We start from the raw sequence: 19,985 nt of genomic DNA, 5'->3' as shown, positions 1-19,985 counted from the left end.
AATTATCCTTTAAACACCCTAGTCTGGAATTTTCAGGGAGACTGATTGGAGTAATAATAAAACTCTGGTCTCCCGATCAGCCAGCTCTGTGTGAATTAAACTTTCTCTATTGCAATTCCCCCGTTGATAAATCTGTTCTATCTGGGAAGTGGGTAAAAGGAACCTATTGGGCAGTTACAAAATGGGGGTGGGGGGCTACCTGGGACAAGCACTCCAGAGTAGAAGCCCCTGAAGCAAACCCTCTCCGTGAAAAGCCATATATGATGTGGCAGACAGCCTGGATTAGGGAGCTGGGGGAGCCACCCGCCAACCAAATATGGAGCACTGGGGAAGGGTCAAGGTGTGAGGCAGACTGGGGAAGACAAGGAATCTAATGGAATCTGACCCAGGCCATTCCCTGTCTCCCTGAGGGGAATCAGAGGGTTCGTGCTTTTACAGGGATCCTGTTCCCAAGGCAAGGGTTTTTCCCCTTAGGATAGTTCTAAGGAAGGCAACACCTAAGTGTGTTCAGTGCTGGGATGGCCAGGAAGTGGAGTAATAGGAAGAGAGCTGGAGGCAGGAAGTGGGTCCCTTTGGCTTTGTGTCTGGATTTCAGCGTATCTGGGCAAGTGCCTTTCTACCCTTGGCTTTCCAAACTCACTTATGAGGAATGAGAATAGTCAGTTTAATGGCTATTGAGTGCCTGACACTGTGGAGAGAACAAAGGGAGTGCCAGGTAATGTGCCTGACTGACAGGAATTTCTGTCTCGTGGGAGAAGGCCTGTGTTCTGGAAATACTTAACAAAATGTCAGTGGGTCTGTGAGGTTAAGAGCCAACATGAGCAGTGTAGACAAGAGCTTTGATAGAAAGGAGAGAGCGATAGAGACCAAGGAGCCAAAGAAGGGGGAAGATCTGGATAAATGGAGAGGAGCTTTGGGTGCCGAGAACTGCATGAGCAAAGGCAGGAGGGAGTGTTTCTGGCCAGCCTGCTGGTCACTAAGAAAGCTGGTTTGGCTGGAACAAAGGGTGCAGGATCAGAGAAGGCCAAAGATCTGCTTGACGAATGAGTCTACTGAGGCCCAAAGCACAGGCTTCGAGGTTCCCATTCAGCCCCAATTGCCCAGAACTTTGTAAAGCTCAGTGCTGATCACATGAAATCATCCTCAGAAACATGCAGTGGCTCTCCGTTGCCCAAATGCTATCATGATGATTTATCCTAAACCTACCTGGTCAGCTTGATTCCTGTTCTACGCTTTCAGGCTCACCATATCCACAGAATTACCTCTGGGCCCTGAATGTGCCCTCTACTTTCCCTCTTCTTTGCCTTCAATTGCATGCTTTTTCATTTCTTTGGAAAGTTCTCTCCTCCCTCACCATTTCTGCCCACTCATCCTTGAAAACACAGCTCAAGTGCCAGCTCATCCCCCAGCCAGATGTAATTTTCATCTGAGTTTCCACAACATCGTGTACTCTATCTTGGCACCTCACGTTCCACGTTGTATTATGGATATGCAGAGACATCATCCTTCAAAGTAGATACTGCTAATTGGACCACTTCTCACCACCTCCATCACTGTCAGCCTGTTCCAAGCCGCCATCATCTCTTGTCTGGACTGCTGGGATGGCCTCCTGATCGGCCCCATTGTTTCCTTCTCACCCTCTTTAGTCACTTCTCTCCAGAGCAGCAGAGTGATCCTTTTAAAACATAGACCATGTCACTCTCCTGCTCAAAACCCTACAATGGTTTCTCATCACATTCAGATGTTATTCAAGACTTAGTATGAATGTCAAGACCTACGTTATCTGGCCCTGTCTACCTCTCAGACACCTACCACCCTCTGCTTTGCTCACTAAGCTCTGGTCACTGTGTCCTTCTTCCTGCTTCCGCACTATTCCAAGCTTATTTCTTCCTCAGAGTCTATGCACTTGCTGGAGTGCATTTCTTTTAGAATTTACACAGCTCACTCCCTCACTTCATTCCTGTCTCGGGTCAGATATTTTCTCAGAGAAGCATTCCCTTATCTAGAATATGTCTTATCTAGAATACTACCTTATCTAGAATACTACCTTATCTAGAATATGTCTTCTACCAGACACTCTCCACTCCCTTTTTCTTTAGAGCCATTACCACTGTCTGAACCATATTATGCGAATTTGGTTGCCTATCACTACCATAAGAAGTTAAGCTTTGTGATGTCAGGAACTCCTGTCTTGTTCACTGATGTAGAACCTTCCTTACACATAGTAGGTACTCAGTTTTATAAAGGAGTGAATGAATCTAAGCTCTGCTACTAAACTATACATTCTTTGAGGGCAAGCACCATGTTTTTTACATTTGAGTTCCCTTCTCCAAGTCCTAGTTTCTTACACATAAGTCCACTCAAATGCTTGTCTGAATTTCAGATTCTTCAGCGAACACTCCCAGCTGCTTTTCCTCCATTAATGTAACTATACCTGTTTAAAAGACATCAGGAAATGGTCTTTACCTATCCTGTCACCTCCAGAGACGACTCAGTCTTCATCACATTGATCCCTGGCAAGTCTACCAGATCACAGCTTCTCCAGTTGTGGATCTCAAGCCATTAAGGTGTTGTGACTTACATTTTTTGATGACATAGAACAAATGAGGAAATAGCAGAGTGCATTGCAGGTTTTAAGGGTAACTGTTACTTTTTTCCACTGTGGGTATCATCAGGTCATGATATAAAATGAACATCTGGCCAGGCGCGGTGGCTCACGCTTGTAATCCCAGCGCTTTTCGAGGCTGAGGCGGGTGGATCACCTGAGGTCAGGAGTTCAAGACCAGCCTGGCCAATGTGGCGAAACCCCATCTCTACTAAAAATACAAAAAGTAGCCAGGCATTGTAGCGAGTACCTGTAATCCCAGCTACTTGGGAGGCTGAGGCAGGCGAACCACTTGAACCCGGGAGGCAGAGGTTGCAGTGAGCCAAGATCGCACCACTGCACTCCAGCCTGGGTGACAAGAGTGAAACTCCATCTCAAAAAATATAATAATAAAAATAAAAAATAAAATGAACATCTTATACTTGGCCATTGTCTAAAAACTTTGAAAGTTCTAGATGTCCCATAAATAGTCATTTTATAGAATACATACTAATACTCTTAATATTTAAATAGCTAGCATTTATTGCAGGTTATTTTTGTGCTGGGCACCTGTGGTACACTGTTTCACATACATTATCTCATACAGTCCTCATTACAGTTCCAAGAGGAGGGTCTTATTATAATTCTTATTATTTTCATTTAACAGAGGAGGAAACTGAGGCTTAGAGAAATTAAGTAATTTGCCCATGATCACAAAGCTGGTAAACAACTAAGCGGAAGGCCCACTTTCCTTACCTGCTAGTCAGCAATCTCTCCAGCAGCATCTACTCTGTAATTTCATGTTCTGGACTGAAAAAGCCCCCCCAGCCTTGTTTTATGTCAATAAACACTACTTACCCAGCATTCTGATGGGAGTGTTTTGTTTGTTTGTTTTTGGTTTCGGTTGCCAGTAGGCACCACTGAGGCAAGTGACTGTCATCCTGTTAAGAGTTCCACAGACCTAGAGAGTTTGGGAATCACTGGTCTCGATGTATTCACGCTAGTCCAGAACTTGGAGAGACCTGGAACTGCAGCTGCTCAGGGGCCACCTGACAGGAGCTGTGGTTTTCACAGAAGAACACAGCCATAGACAGCCCATCGCTTGGCAGGGAGGAAGGTGGGGAATAAATAAGCCGCCATGCCTCCCTCCCATCTTTGGATTTCCCTCTCAGGGCCCCCATTGGGTGAACCAGGGATCAGGAGAGTCTTAATGCAGTCCCTAGAGGTCAACCTCTCAGAACAGAGTGGAGTGAGTGCAGAGTGGATCTGGAGGGTAAATGCACAGCCCCCTGCTTACCATCCTCAGCACCAGTGCAGATTAACACCAATTCCCAAGGCCTTTGAATGCCAAGCCTTGGCTGCCGCAGTACTTCACAGCTCATGACAACTCTCACCTATCCCTTGAGGACAACATCTGAACGGGCCACGTGGGGCATTGTGCAGGCTTGGGCCACACTGCAAGCCCCTCCTTTGGCCCTGTCTTTAGTCACTGGGCTGCCAAGTGAGGAAAACCAGGCCAGAAAAAGAACCAGCCCCCCTCATCCACCTAGGCATTTGCAGCTCTGCCAGCACTTGGGCATCTTGTCCGTGATCTAATCATGGATGAGGTCAGGGGGTTTTTATACAGTCTAGGGATTTGACTGTGAATGGCAGAAATTTCTTCCTGCCAGGATTTTGCATGCTTCCAAGCTGAAACCTCCTGGAGCAAGGAAGCAGGACAGTGTGTGTGTGTGTGTGTGTGCGCGCATGTGTGTGTGTGTGTGTGTGTGTGTCAGGGGAGGGGGCAGAATGAAGGCATGTTCTGAAGGCATGTTCCTGCTCTTCATACTTACCCAGCCTTTACAGGCGAATGTGTGACTGCAGTTGTGGCTAAAATATGAATGAATGTGGTGGTGTGCAGGTGCATGAATGACTGTAAGTTTCTGTGAATGAATGTATTTGTGATGAAGAGTGCATGGGAGCCCTTGCAAGCTGGGGTAGTGGTTTGCAGGTGCCTGGCTGGCTGGCTGGAAGCATCTACTGATCAGTATCTTTACCAAAGTCTATGAGTGTTGGGTTGAGGGGGGAGGAGGGGAATATTCTGTTTTCTCACAGCACCTCCCTTTTGCTGCTGCCACTGCTGCGTAGCAGCATGAACCATTGGCAATTGCCTTGTCCTCCCTGAAGCCCCAGAGAAGAAAGTCGGGGGAAAGACAAGCGAAAACATGTGGTCAGTCTGTCGTCAGTTGAAGGCTCCTCCAGGCACCAGGAATTGTCCTTAGATAAACTCTAGACACAGAGCCTCCTGACTAGCCCGTGGGGCTGAACAAGGGGCAGATGAGTGGTACCTCAGGTTAGATTTTCTCTGACCTCTACTCCCCTGACCTACTAGCCTGGTCAGGCAGAATTATTCATATTCTGTGCTTATCTGAAATGTTGAGATTAATAAGACCATCTTCCCTTCTGTCTCCCAACCAGATTTGAGGGAATGAAAGGAGGCGCTGCATTCTTTTAGGAAGTGGTGATAAGCAAAAATGATTGGGTAGTTACCAGTTGAAAACCTGATTTCATGAGCATATAAAAAAAAAAAATTAAGGGCCACTTAATTTGAAATCATATGATTTAAATCCATTTTGGGCTCCTCTTCTGCCCCACTGAAGGTCCCCCATAGCTTTTGCCATCCAAGTGGCCTCTGTGAGGGCCCCTATACCCGATGGCCCCAATTAGTCCCCTCATTAACAGTCTCAGCAGAGACCAAAGACTGAATAGGTCAGAGAAACCAAATTCTTCTATCATCCTGAGGCCCAAGTGAACCTATCTGAGGAGGGCAAGTGAGGGAGGGAGGGCTGAGAAGCAAGATATGTGGGAAATGAAGACTTTGCAAAACTATTGTAAACTGCCTCCTCTGAAAATAGAAAACTCCAACATTCCCCAACCACCCCCTCTCCAATAAATACTTTGAAAGTGGCAAATCTCACCCACTTTGCTTCCGTGGGGGAGGCACTCTGTATTCACATATATAATCCATAAGTATTTATAAAAGTGTATAATTGTGAAATGGACCAGTGAAAACTGTATTGTTAGCTAAGTGAAGAGGGCAGTTGCCCACCCCCCATAAAAGGCAGATGTTTAAATCAATGCAGATTTTAATAATACAATATCATTATCAGATTTCATACTTAGGTCCCCCAGATGAAACCTAAGCCCGTTTTGGTGGGCTGCTGTGCCTTTCCTGCCAAGCAGCTGCAAGAAGGAAGGAACATCCCAGAACCCTTGCTTATGAATGCCCTGTCTCCGCTGAGTTTGAATGTACCAGTGCTTCATGTTTGTATGAATGGGGGTTGCATGTGCTGGTCAGAAGCCATGTGAGACACATGGGGGGTGGGGTAATTATGTCTTTAAAAAATGAATTGGAAAAAATGAAACGGAATGTGTGAATGACATAAATGGAGCCCACGGCACCTTCTCTTTTTTATTACCGACCACCACAATAGGGCCCACCTGTTTCATTAAAATTAATTCCTGGCTTTGCAAATATCAATAGATCAATATCTGTACTTGTGTTCCACCCTTCACTGGGACCGGACTGCTAAAAACAGAGAGCTGCAACACAAAAGATACCGCAGTCAGCTCAAGCAGGGGGTTATTTTTAGATCAGAAAAAAGAAGGGAAAGAAAAAAACACAGAGGCAGTTCTGGGTTTTGCAATCTAATTTGGTCCCTTTTCTTAAGGAAAAAAAAAAAATCCCATCAATGGCATTTTCCATACAATCTGATTTCTATTTGGCTCCCAGAAAAAGAAGAAGAGATCTAGGGCTGAAAATTCTGGAGTTTTATGGCTGATTCCAGCTAGTATCCTTTCTTCACCAGGCTCCAACTGAATTAATTTGATACTATTTTTGAAAGTCAGTGTTTCTAAGGGAGACCTAATGACGCACTGACGTCAATGCAGGTCAATAGCACACACTGCTGGAACTGGGCGTGCTACACTGAGCCAGGGCTGGAGCCTTTTCAAACAGCCCCAACTCTGCAAATATCCCAGCTTTGCAGGGGGAAAAAAGCCAGGGTTTTGTAAGCATTGAGACCCCCACCATTTTTCCCGAACACCTTCACATTTGATGCATGCTTTTTAGATGCAAAAAAAGAAAGAAGAAAATCCAAACAGATATAATCAGACGCACTGCAGTGCAAAAAAAAAAAAAAAAAAAAAAAAATCATACCTGTCAAAGGAACCGTATATAATCCGCACACACACACACATTTCACATTTACGTTCAGAATGCAATACATATCATTAGGGTCTGTCTATAAATAGACCCGAGCGCGTGTGCATCGGGACTTAGTCCCAAACGGGGTTTTTAAACGTGGGAGATGAGTTCTTTGCTCTGATCAGTTACTCAGAAGGTGCCTGAATGTGTGGGGGTGGGAGCGTGGGAGGGGGCTGCCTCCTCTTTCTCCTCCTTCCTTTTGGCTCTCCCCCTCCTTTCTTCTCCCTCCCTCCCTCTCCCCTCACCTCCCCTCTCCTCTCCCTCTATTCCTCTCTCATTTCCTCTTTCTTTCTCTTCTTCTCCCTCTCTCCTTCAGCATCCCCCCACCCTCTTTTTCTCTCTCCCCCTCCCTCTCTTTCCTCCCTCTCATCCCCTCCCTCTCTCCCCCACCCTCTCTCTTCTGTCTCTCCCTCCAAGTCTGGCACTGAACGCGAACTGTTTTGCTTTGCTCCGGGAAGAGTGCAGACACATAACGTGAAATCCCGAGCTTTTTGCGTGGTGCATTTAAAATGCTTCCTTATTTATATTACCCTCATTCCCTCACCACCCCCCACCCCCTCACCAGTCCTTCCAAATTTCCCTAGAAATCTATGTAAAGCATGCGGAGGGGAAAACATTTGCACAAAAAGTGAAGGAGCTCGCCAAGGTAGGTTATACCATGCACTGTCTTGTGTTTGGCTTTTGCAAAGTTTATGATGTCAGTTGGTGAATGTTTGGAGGAGTAGATTTTGTATGACTGACCATGATTACTGTCGTTTTCATTGAACAATTATCTTTGTACAAATTGCCTAGACTTCTTGGGCAGGCTTTCCTGGGGTCTTGTGTGTGTGGTTTTTGCAGGAGGCAAGCCAGCTGGAAGACAGTCCTCTGTTGTTAAGCTGGGGAGGGGGTGCCGTCTTGGCTTCCCCCACCCTAGTGTTCTGTGGTTTGGGGGTGGAAGGTGGAGGGGTATTCTGTAGTGGGCATGTGCTTCTGCCACTTGGCCGTATCGTGGATTGATTCTCATTCACTGAGTGTCTTAATTCTTGTAATTATTTTGCACATGAAAATTTAGTTCCAAAAAGGCTTCATGAAGTCAGAGCAAAGTGGGGAGAGTCGGGGAGATGAAGAATCAGGGTATGGTGGTGGTGATGGGAGTGGTAACATGTCTTGCATAGAGAACTTAATCTTCTCCCCACTATTTGGAGAAAATGCTAAGTCTTTAGTGGGTGTAAGTAAAATAATTTTTGTTTAAAAGCTTATTTGTGGGTAAAATGAAATTTAAAATAAATGTTTCCATTGCAAGAGCAAAAACTGCTACAGCTCACAACCACCTGTAGAGGGAAATCTTTATGCATGATATCTTAAGGGCTGGTTGTATAGAGGAAAACCGCCTGAAAAGGCTCCTGACAAAGTTTGCAGCAGGAAAAACAAGAGAGGCTGGGCCCTGCAGGGTGAAGAGTTAAAGCTCGGGGGGGGGGGGGGGGGGGGGGGGGGGGCAGAGAAGGAGGGAAAGGCTGGAGCTCAGCCAGGGTCTGTCGGTCTGGGGACCTACAGGGTTGGCCTTCCTGCTTTGAGGGGCTGGTGGTGTTACAGAGGGAGCTTGAGGTGGAGAAGCTAAATGGGGCGGGGGCTTGCAGAATATTTGTGTGTCGTGGGAGGAGGGGCGTTCTCTGAGGTCAGGGATTGTATCGTGCCTGGGGCCATGTGACGATAGGGAGGTCACAAGCCAGTTTCTCTGTTGGGTTCTGGTCCTCCCAGCTCCTCCCTGCTACGGCACAAAGCGAGGTGGTTATCAACAAGTGTTTCTCCTGAGAAGATTAGTTTTGACAGGGACTTCAAGGGGTTTTTTAATCTGGGTAAATCCACCAGGGCTTTATTGTGTGTAGCAAAGAGAATCATTCTTTGTTAGGAAGGAGCTTGGGGAAGAGAGGTGGAGGGATGGAGGGCGGGGGGCTTTTGAACATCAGCCATTAGACCTTGGGGGCCAAAGTTCAAATCCCCCAGAGGGCTGAAAAGGTTGAAAAGGTATCGTTATCCCTTCTCCCACCCCTGCATCTTTCACCCTGAGCTTTAAGTTTAATGGGGAAAATCCAGTGCCTGGTGTTGGCCAAACCTCATCAATGGGAATTCCATGTGTCTGAGAGCAGGATTTTTTTTCATCGAGGGAAGCAGGCAGCACTCTCAGCTGTAGTACTGTAAATTTTTTTCCCCTGCAAATGATCTTCTAGGAAAGCTGAATCACCTCCACTCTGAAAAGCAGCCACTTCTGGGAGGTGGAACACAGGGGGAGGAGGGAATACCCCCTCCTCCATGGTCCTTAAATATCCATGTGGGGGCACTACTTGAATGTCTGGTTCAGATGAACCCGGAAATATGACGAGGGTTCTTTGGACTGGGCTGGTAGTTAAGAAGACCACCTGAGCGGGAATGTAATTCTGAAGGAGTAAGGTAGTGGCTTTTTCTTTTGTGCTGGGGGTGCGGGGGTGGAGAGGTGCAGCTGGCTGGGTCATCAAATTAACATGAGAAGGGAATCCTTTCCAGCAGGGAAGTAGGAGATTTGGGGTGGGTGCTTGGAAGATAGAATCAGCATGCCATTGCCACCCCCCACCCCAAATAACCAAAAGGCAAGGAGTAGGCATAGAAATGGGAAGTGAAATGTGGGTATAGACTGTGATTAAGCCTACTGTTGCTATGAAGTGCTGTCTCACTAAATAAAGCAGAGAGGATGGTGGCTCGTTCCCTGGATCTCCTGGTGTGAAGTAAAACCAGGCCAGCTGGCCCGACACCCACTGTCCCCATCACTGAAGGTCCTGCTCCAAGAAGGGGGATGGGGAGTCTTCCACAGCCCAAAAAGCATCAGGTTTCTTTGTGTTGCACTTCTCAGAAGGAAATTGTTTCTGTTTTTTGCTTAAGTCAACAAGTGTTTGTCTCCCTTTGGTGTAAAGGTTGTGGGGGAAGTGGTTACAAGAAAAAAAAAAATCTGGTCCTGGAATTATAGCCATCTGCTCTCCATAGTCCTCCAAGACCGTCCGTATCTCTCTTTACTGTCAGCTGTGGTTTTCTGGGGACCAAGTTCCAGAAGGATAGCACCTAAAAAGTATTTCATGTCCATCAGCCTTCCCCCCCGGAGATCCATGGAAAGACCGCCTCCCTCAGGTTCTAGCAGGTGCCCAGGCACCTGTCACATGCAGACATGTATGTGCAGTGTACATGCACACATATGTGCAAAGACCACAACAATATGTATGTGGGTACCCAGAGTTCTCTCCACATGGGAGCCCATGAGAGCCCATGTCGGCTCATGAGCCACAAACACAAGGAAACAGACCTTCTTCCTGTCTGTCAAGTCTGAAGATGCCAGTTGAGACATGCCTCATCCAGTTTAGGGGTGGACCTGATGTCCCTGAGTGTATGTGGTGAACCTGAATTTGCCTTGGGTTTCCTCATATTCATTCAGGAGTGTCAGTTGCCCCTTCACGCGACGTTGGAGAGCGTTTCGGCAAGCAGGTGTCTACTCATTTATGGCAAGAATGAAGTCCAACTTTTATCTTCATCACCTTCGATGAGCCCTGGCGCTTGCCCTGTTTCTCAAAAGAAACCTAGGGGCAGGGGCAGAGCCGGTTATAAAATTCATGGGGCCTGGCACAAAATGAACATGTAGGGCCCCTTGTTCAAAAAGCAGGAAGAAAGTGCCTACATATAATGCCTTTGTCTTTCTTCCACAGTCTATCTCTAGAATCATCATGGTGGTTTTTTATTTGCTCTTTTTTATGTGGTGCTAAATAAAAATAAAAATTTTAAGTTTTTAGCATGAATTTTACTATTCATCACATATGAATAATACATTCATATTATGTGATGCCAGTTGTAAATGTAAACACAAGAGCATTTAACTCATTTGTAGAACATCGAAATTACACAATTCACATTTCATAGGTCGTATATGCATAGGTATTTCATTCTTACCAGAACAGTGGAGATGCTGACAAAATGCACTCCACTGTTTTTATTTCACTTCTTGATACAAGCGCTTTGTACTAGCACTCTCCACCTTCAGCTTGCTGTTGAGGAGAAATAGGTATGGATTGCTGTATCTTCACCTTTCCTTCTGCGTCATCATTTTCAGCATGGGTGTTTGGCAAATACAGGGAAGGAACATAAGTAAGAAATGCTACTCTAGGGTCCCTTAGTCATTAGTGTTTCTTAGAACTCCATTGCCTTCCTTCTGCATTTGAAGCAGCTGGTTCAAACAGAAAGCATGACCTCTGGGCACTGTCCGTGTCCCCATCTGCGTAGTCATAGGCTTACTTTCCATTCTACTTACCGTGAGTCTCGCTGAGCTCCCACTGGAATTCTGTACTCCTGGGCTACTGCCAGCATTGTGGGGGCAGGAACGATGGATGGGCACACACATTCTCTATTATCCCATAAGACTTCACTTACAAAACACAGGTTCAAAGACATAATTTTCAAGAATTTCAAGCAATAACAGTAGAATCTTAAACCAAGCATGGAGCCCTTCTGAGCCTAGGGCCCTGCAGCTACATAAGTTGCACCTTCCTGAAGTTAATCCAGGTGGGAGGAAATAAGAAGTAACCTAGACCTCAGGCTGAGAGCCCTATTACTCATCTTCCTTCATCAAGCGAATAATTGTATCTGCAGCAAAAAACAAACAAACAAACAAACAAAAAAACTTCAACAACCTCCATTTTTGACCCATTGGGACTTTCTTCTCCTCTAACCAAGTCCCACTCTGTGAAAATTCACCACTTCCTGGTGACGCTGTCACACCTTTGAGGGGAGAATTCATCTGCTGATCTCTTCATTGAAGCCTTGGCTTAGAGCCCAAGCCTTGCAGATGAAGTATTGGTTCCAATCAGCACCCACCACTTTCAAGCTTGGTTCCATCCAGCAGATACCCTGACTGATCTGTACGTAGGTTTCACCACCTAAAAGTAATAAAATATACTTGTCTTGATTCATGAATAATTGTGCTAATTATTTAGTGCTTCTTCTTGTTTATCTCAAAACTGCTCTGAGGTCTGCCCAGGGGTCTCCTGGCCCAGGATGACAAGTTCTCAGATATTACTTTGGCAATAAATTCAATTGATGTTGTGGAAGAAGCAGGGCTTGGTGCTTAAAGGGTCAAGGGGAAGATGGGCCTACATTCCTGATGGACCCAATAAAAAGAGTATTTTTCCTTCCTTCATCAACTGCCTTTTGCTCCTCACCTACTAGGGAGCAAAGCTAGAGGGCATCTTAGAGATGTGAGGTGGACTAGTTTGTAAATAAAATAGCATTAAAAACACATCCAACCTAGAGAATGAAGACTAATGACCTTCCATCGTTGGTTCAGGGGCTTTGAGAGTTTTTGAGAGTTGTGTTTTTCAGGCTTAATACAGCTTTCCTTTCTAGCCTGGTCCTTCAGGTGACACCAACACCCTTTTGAGAAATATTTAGCTTGGTCTAGGCTACTGAGAGTACCTAGGAAAAAAAAGAAAAAGAAGAATTATTATTCTTGTCTATTATTTTATAAAACCTTTACTAGACTTGGAGTCTGCTGCAGCGACAGTCCAGTTAGTGGACTGGAAGACCAATCAATGAATAATTATTGACTGTTTACAAATGAGCCTAGCACGGTGTTTGACCCATGGTGGGTGTTTAATAAATGTTAGCTGACTCAGAGTGTGTCTCATTATCGTGGCACTATGTGATAGTGAAAGAGCTATGAATTTGGCATCAAACCACATAGGTTCAAGCAACCATGTGGCTGTATGCTCTTGGGCAAATTATTTACCTTCTTCGTAATCTGCTTATTATACCTAAACAATGGGAGTATTCACATTATAATAGCTACCCCACACAGTTATTTTGAGAATGAAATCAGAAGTGAGTTGGCTCATTTTAAAGCACTCTAGATACGTAAGTGATACATGTGTTTGTGTATATATGTGTGCACAAAGACAGATATTAAATTTATTTTTAAATCCTGTCTTCCTCTCTTTCCCATCTCACTCAGCAATAGAAGTAGGCATAGGTCTCTGATAGGCTGGATGGCATCCTGAGAACAGTGTAACTGTGGACAGTTCAGGCTTTGCAGCCAAGAAGGCCTGCATTCAAATCTTAGCTCCTATATTTGGTTGGTTAAGTGACTTTTGAAAAGTTATTTAAACTCTCTTAGCCTCAGTTTCTTGACACTTAAAATGGGTACCTACCTCAAAAAGTTATTGTGGTGATTGAGTTGATATTTGCAAGGCTTGGCTCAGTGCCTGGCACATACCAAATGTCTATCACTTTTATTTTTTATTATTATTTTAGCTATTATACCTTTGGCCCAGGGAAGCATCAGAAAAATGACTTGGGAACATCTTCTTATGAGGCATGGTGTGGGATGGTATTTCTACCATATGCTTTTTCTTGTTTGGGTAGATTCTTCCTTTTCTGAAGTTAGCAGAGACCTCTTAGACTCTTCCCCATACACAAGGACTTCCCTTGGGAGATCTGGGTAAAGTCCATCTTCCCTATACTCTACTGAAAGCCATTGGCCCTACCAAGCAAGGGACAGGCCTAGGCAACTTCTCTGGAGCTTTCACTTCAACTAGGAACTCAACTCTTTTGTCTCAGAAGTTCCCAACCCTGAAAGAGAGGGCATTCAGGTAAGGAGAGAGGGACTCAGTCAATGCTTAGCACAGGTCTGGACCTCAAGTGTGGGTGGGAGAAGATCATCTGCATTTGACTCACAGAAGCCTAGAGGCAAAACTCGAGTGTTCCCTCAGCTGAAGTAGATGTTCCAAGTCCTCCTTGAATGCTGTGAGAGCCCCTCAGTGATTCTCTGGAGGCAGGTACCACTATCTACTCCTCACTCAGGTCTTGTGTTGCAATGACCTCATCTCATAGTGGAAGACAGAAGAAAGTAACCCCTTACCTAGTCCCTACGGACTTATTAAAATTGGGAACTCAACACAAACTTCTGTGTGGCCCATTATGGAAGGTCATACACTAGATTCTCAGGATCCAGCAATAACTAAAACACAGATGCTGCTTGCCATTGTAGCACTCGCACTCCAGAGGTGAGAGAGGCTTTTAACAGTCCACATTCTCCTTTTGGTAGGACCCTTACCAATCCTGGGCTGTTATGCAATGATAAAGCCCTTGTCTGAACAATAAGCCACCATAGGCTTCTGTTTCCTGTTCCAAACTTACCTGCCCGATGTCCCATTCTGTTAAGAATCCTTTCATCCATGAGTTGATGTGTGTTAATTGGTGTGGAAGTACCAGTTGGGAAAGAACAACTTCTGTCTATTAAGATCCAGATTTTGGCCAGGCACAGTGGCTCACCACTGTAATCCTAGCACCTTGGGAGGCCAAGGTGGGAGGATCACTTGAGTCCAGGAGTTCGAGACCTGCCTGGTCAACAAGGCAATAACTCATCTCTACTAATTTTTTTTTTAATTAGCCAGGCATGGTGGTGCATGCCTGTAGACCCAACTACTCTGGAGGTTGAGGCAGGAGGATGGCTGGAGCCTGGGAATTCAAGCTTGCAGTGAGCTATGATTGTGCCACTGGTCTCCAACATGGGTGACAGAGCAAGACCCTGTCTTTAAAAAAAAAAAAGATCCAGAGTTTTCGTCCCAGTGGTCATTAGTAATATTTAGTGAGAAGAACAGTCTTCTTTTATGTTTTACTGCAATTCGTTCTTTTTTTTTTTTTTTTTTTTTTTTTAGAGACGGGGTCTTGCTCTGTCACCCAGGCTAGCGTGCAATGGTACAATCATCGCTCACTACAACCTCGAAAGATAGGCGCGCGTCACCAGGCCTGGCTATTTTTATTTTTTGCTATGTTGTCCAAGCTATTCTCAAGCTCCTAGACTGAAGTGATCCTCCTGCGTTGGCCTCCCAAAGTGCTGGGATTACAAGTGTGCACCACTGTGCCTGGCCCAATTCATTCCATTAGGAGTCCATGGGCTGATTATGTTAGAATGCATGGGCCCTAGAACTATAGGACTTACCCTGACCACCACATCTTGAGTATTAAGAACCAGAGAGCCAGAGAAGACCTGCTCTGCAGGGAGCAGCCTCATCCTAGCCTCAGGTCTGGGGCAGGAGTGAGGATCCCAATTCACTACAAAGGTTATTTGCTTCTACATACTTCTCTATATTTGCATAGATTTAGAAAACAACAGTAGTTTGGGGAGATGATATAAGGGACAAGGGAAGATCAAAATAGCCACTTCCTTCCCTGAAAACTCCTACGTTAGCCACTTCTCCAAAGCTAGAGAGTTTTTCCTACTCTACCTTAACTTGGTAGTTTCTAAGCACTCAGATTTTTAAAAGCTTAATCATCTATATCGTGCAAGTCGCAGCATGATGAAGGCTGGTCACTGCTGAGAGGTTGATGCATTCCCACCAGGGCTTGGAAGCAAATTGGACCCCAAATCCCTAACCAGAATGAACCTTTCATATGCATGAGCCCCAGATCCTATCAAAACATTAACAATTCTCGAGTTACAATCCCAATCAAAGTTGTGTTTGACTTGTAATTTAACATACTATCTTAAACCAGTTGGAACCCATATATTTGCTAATACTGGTGGCCCAGAGCAGCAAGTTATTCCATGAATGAAAACATTTGGTAATAGCTCTAGAGATGAGGGATGAGGATGAGAGGATAGGCCAGAGGACAGGCCAGAGGACAGGCCAGAATGGGTTGTCTTTCTTCTTTTTTTTTTTTCTTTTTTTTTTTTTTTGAGACAGAGTCTTACTCTGTCGCCGAGGCTGGAGTGCAGTGGCACTGTGTCAGTCACTGCAACCTCCTTCTCCTGGGTTCAAGCAATTCTCCCGCCTTAGCCTCCTGAGTAGCTAGGATTACAGGCACCCATCACCATGCATGGCTAGTTTTTATATTTTTAGTAGAGGATGGGGTTTGACCATGTTGGCCAGGCTGGTCTTGAACTCCTGGCCTCAGGTGATCTGCCCGCCTTGGCCTCCCAAAGTGCTGGGATTACAGGCGTGAGCCACCGCGCCCGACGAGTCTTTCTTCTTATAGTCAGTGGTCATAAGGCCCTTCGAGGAAGTGGCACCTTCATGTTTTCTCCTACATGTAATCAGAAGTCCACCTTCTCACTGAACAGCTTCCCTCCACTGACCTCAGGAAGTGGAGGATGAATAGGAGCAGCCAAGCTAATTAGGGGATTGAAGGCAGGGTCTTTGTCATCTATGATTAAGGAGAGGTGAGTCCTGTGGTGTGAGCTATACAGCCTCTGCCTCCCCTAGCTAGTCCAAACTCCAGTGAGTCAACACTGACCCTTAACCAGAGGTGGGTGAACAGAGCCTAGCACAGTTACAATAAGGGTAGATGGAGTGACGGCTTATAGCTACTGAGAAAATCCATTACTTACCGTCAGATTATTCTTAATGGCAGTTCCTGAAAACTCTCTTTTCCTTTAAGGTATAGGACCTAAAGAATTCTACTCTTAAATTAGGTGTCCCGGCTGTCAGTCTTATAGCTAATTCCCAAATTATGAGAGTCCAGTGCATTTTCCAAATATGTAATGACTCCCTTTTGTTCTACGTGGCTTCGCAAGGTATCTGAGATCATCTTAGAAAATGAAAAAAAGGTAAAATGCTTCATCCTAGAGGTAATGTTTTCCTCCTCAGACAGGTTGCACTTGCCCTGTGGAAATGAGACAATGAATGAGAAGGAACACCAGATGCTTCTTCCATCAGTCCTGATTGGGACTTAACAAGGTGTGCCCCACTGCTCAGGTTCCCCTCACCCTTTGAAACTTCTCTCAATGTTGAATGGAACTCCACTTCTGTCTGTTCTGGAGAACCCAGCCAGGGCCTGAAGAAGGGATGCTCTGTATTTCTGAATACCAGCTTCTACACTTAACAGCTATGTTTGACTTTGGACAAGTTATTTAACCTCTCTAAGCCTCAGTTTTTCAACTTGAATGTGGAAATTGTAATAAGGACTGTTTCATTGAGTTGTCATTAGGGTTGAGTGGGATGATGTATACATACCTCTTTGCACAGTACCTGAGATTAATAAATATGGGGTTCATTAAATATTAGCTATTGTTACTCTTGATATCTTGCCAGCAGAAAAGGGTTGAGGCGCTCTCATCAAATATTTTTAACCTTCCTGAATGGCAAGTCTTTGTCTTTTTCTGGGTTCCTTCTGAGCTATGTATCATCCTGTAAGTAGGTGAACACAGAGCCTCTTGGGTACCTAACAAGAAGCCAGGCCACTGCTAATCAAAATCAGGCAGTGAGCAAATGTTAATTGTAAGAAAAACCAGGAAGATCTCCCATCATCTCTTGGGGCTTTTACTATTGCACTGATTAACTGTGAGCCAGACATTTTTTTTTTTTTTTTTTTTGAGATGGACTCTCACTCTGTCGCTCAGGCTGGAGTGCAGTGCAGTGGTGCAATCTCGGCTCACTACAACCTCCTCCTCCCGGGCTCAAGACATTCTGCTGCCTCAGCCTCCCGAGTAGCTGTGACTACAGGTGCATGCCACCACGGCTAATTTTTGTATTTTTATTAGAGACGGGGTTTCACCATATTGGTCAGGCTGGTCTTGAACTCCTGACCTCATGATCCACCTGCCTCGGCCTCCCAAAGTGCTGGGATTACAGGCGTGAGCCACCGTGCCCAGCCCCCAGAACATTTAAAATAATAATAAGATCTATGCCCCGACACATCAGCCAACTAGTTAACCTGAGGAATTTCAGCAGGGAAAGGGCTGCAGAAAAACTTGGTTCAGAGCTTCAGTAGAATCCATCTTGCTCCCTTTTTGACAGTCACGTTAGGTCTTTTGTCTGAGAAGGATTCCGTGTCCATCACTTAGTTTATCAGAGAATGTGTTTTTAAAGGCTCCTGAGAGCAGGCAAGAACGATTTCCCTCATCCTGTTGCTGTTAAGTGGGATATACAACCATTCTGATGCAAATCTTTTTTGGGAGAGGAAGGTTATCCAGGCTCCATGACTCTTCTATAAAAAGTTTAGGTCCTTTAATGGCGGTGACTCTAGATATTTGTGGGAAGAGAATGACTGGAAAGCTAGAACACATTCAAAATCCAAGGGCCAGAAAAATTTCAAGCTCCAGCCTCAGCCTCAGATCTCCGGGGACCAGCCCCATAAGAACCATCCATTCTAGTCCAACTTGCAAATGGAGCCCAAGAGTTGAACCTCGGCATCGGACTCAAGATGTCTTTAAAGTTCAGAAACACCTGGATTATCTGAAAGCGGAACTGGGTCCAGGTCCTGTGCTGAGGTCTCCAGTTTTCTCTAAGTAAAAGGTTTCTAGTGGAGAAAAAGCCTGTGGCCTCTGGGCAGAGATTTGTTCTATAGAGAAACGAAGGAAATGTGCAATAGAGAACAGTTTTGCTCTGGAGCTCCCTCTACTGGCTCTTTGATAGAGATCGATCGCAGTTATCCCGCCCTGCCCTCTGGGTATTAATTTAAAGCATCCGAGCATCCTGGCACCTTGAAGCAAGGAGAAAAGGTGTCCTGAGGTGCCAAGGAAGATGAAACTGCAGTTACTGGCTTCTTCTGCCTCCTTTACAATTTCATCTAATGTTTTGGGGGTGCCAAGATAATGCTGAGCATTTTGTGTGCATTATTTCATTTAATACTCACCATAAACCTGCATTTTACAAATGAGGCAGCTGAGACCTGAAGAGATTAAATAAGGTCCTGGCATCACCATAGACTAGTAGACCTCCTTAGTGACCCTCATCATTCTTATTACTCTCCTGAGTGACAACTCAAGAGAAGCAAGAGTCAATGGACAATGTGAGGTTGGAAGTGGCACTTGCTCTCGTCACCTAATATAAAGAGGCTCTGAGATTGCACCATAAACTTCCTGGTCCTACAGAATTTCAGCCCTGTTTGTTTTTTTATTCTTTTATTTTATTTTATTTTATTTTATTTTATTTTATTTTATTTATTTAAGATGGAGTCTCACTCTGTTGCCCAGGCTGGAGTGTGCCGTGGTGCGATCTTGGCTCACTGCAAACTCCGCCTCCTGGTTTCAAGCAATCTTCCCACTTCAGCCTCCCGAGTAGTTAGGATTACAGGTGTGCACCATCACACCTGGTTAATTTTTTCTGTATTTTTAGTAGAGAATGGGTTTCACCATGTTGGCCAGGCTGGTCTTGATCTCCTGACCTCAAGTGATCCACCCGCCTCAGCCTCCCAAAGTGGTGCTAGGATTACAGGCGTGAGCCACTGCACCCAGCCCCTGTTTTGTTTTGTTTTTTAATTCATCCCTCAAGGCAATTAATTACATGGCAAAGCTTTGTCCAATCTGCACTCTCACTGTGATGCCCAGGTTGAAGAAAGCAGGGAACTACCATAGTGACTGAGAAGAGTTTCCATGACAGAAGTGAGGCCTTTTAAAATTTGTGGAACATGTTCATGCCTCCTTTTAAAATAAAATTCCATGAGATAGGTAGGGCAGATAGTAGCCCATACATTTTACAGATTGGGAATTTAAGATACTGAGTGCCTAGTTCCAGGTTTTGTTTAGGGGCAAACGGCAGAGTCAAGGCCAGAATTGTCACTCTCAGCTTAAGTTCTGACTTTTTGGTTGGTGTTGGTTGGAACTCAGAGCCTAGCATGGGATTTTTAATTATATAAAATAAAGACTGTGAAGCTACCTTCTGTTTTACATCCAGATCCTTTCCTGAGTCTCTCTGTTTTGGGTTGGTTCATAATTGAGCTTCCTTGATATTGAGCCATTTGGGAATTGGGAATGACATAAGCCACTCATCTTATTACTGTTGGTCTCTCACCAGGTCCACATTTTAGAGATATCTAGGTCCCTGAGAGAATCCCAAATATTATTTCAGTTCTCCAGTAGCTCATGAAGCCGTAAATATTTCACCTCACCCAGGAGAATCAAAGCATTTTCACATTGGTTCTTATTGGGGAGTTGAGATATGGGTAAGTAATAGGAGTCCCATTCCTGCTTTGCCTGGGGTTTGGGTCTCCAATTTCACTGTCAGTGTCTCTTTAAATCTACACAGTGGGACAGTGGCTACACCAGACATTACTCAGCTCCCACCCCTGACTCAAGATTTTCCACTAGCTGCCCCTTCCCCTAAAAACAGAGTGATGTTATAATGGTATCAGAATGGCACCTGCTGATAACAACACAGAGATTAC

The 19,985-nt window shown here is 45.0% G+C and overlaps 1 non-coding gene across 1 annotated transcript; it reads left to right on the top strand.

Moving 5' to 3' along the window:
* Positions 1 to 10,199: 10,199 nt before the first annotated feature.
* MIR670 (microRNA mir-670) lies at positions 10,200 to 10,288 on the top strand. Its single transcript, NR_032731.1, has one exon. It is a non-coding gene; the product is annotated as a microRNA mir-670 (primary transcript).
* Positions 10,289 to 19,985: the final 9,697 nt, after the last annotated feature.

The sequence above is a fragment of the Macaca mulatta genome, chromosome 14 (genome assembly GCF_049350105.2).
Source record: "Macaca mulatta isolate MMU2019108-1 chromosome 14, T2T-MMU8v2.0, whole genome shotgun sequence".
NCBI lineage: Eukaryota > Metazoa > Chordata > Mammalia > Primates > Cercopithecidae > Macaca > Macaca mulatta.
Note: the sequence above shows the minus strand (reverse complement) of the source record. Positions and strands in the feature narration are given on the sequence as shown.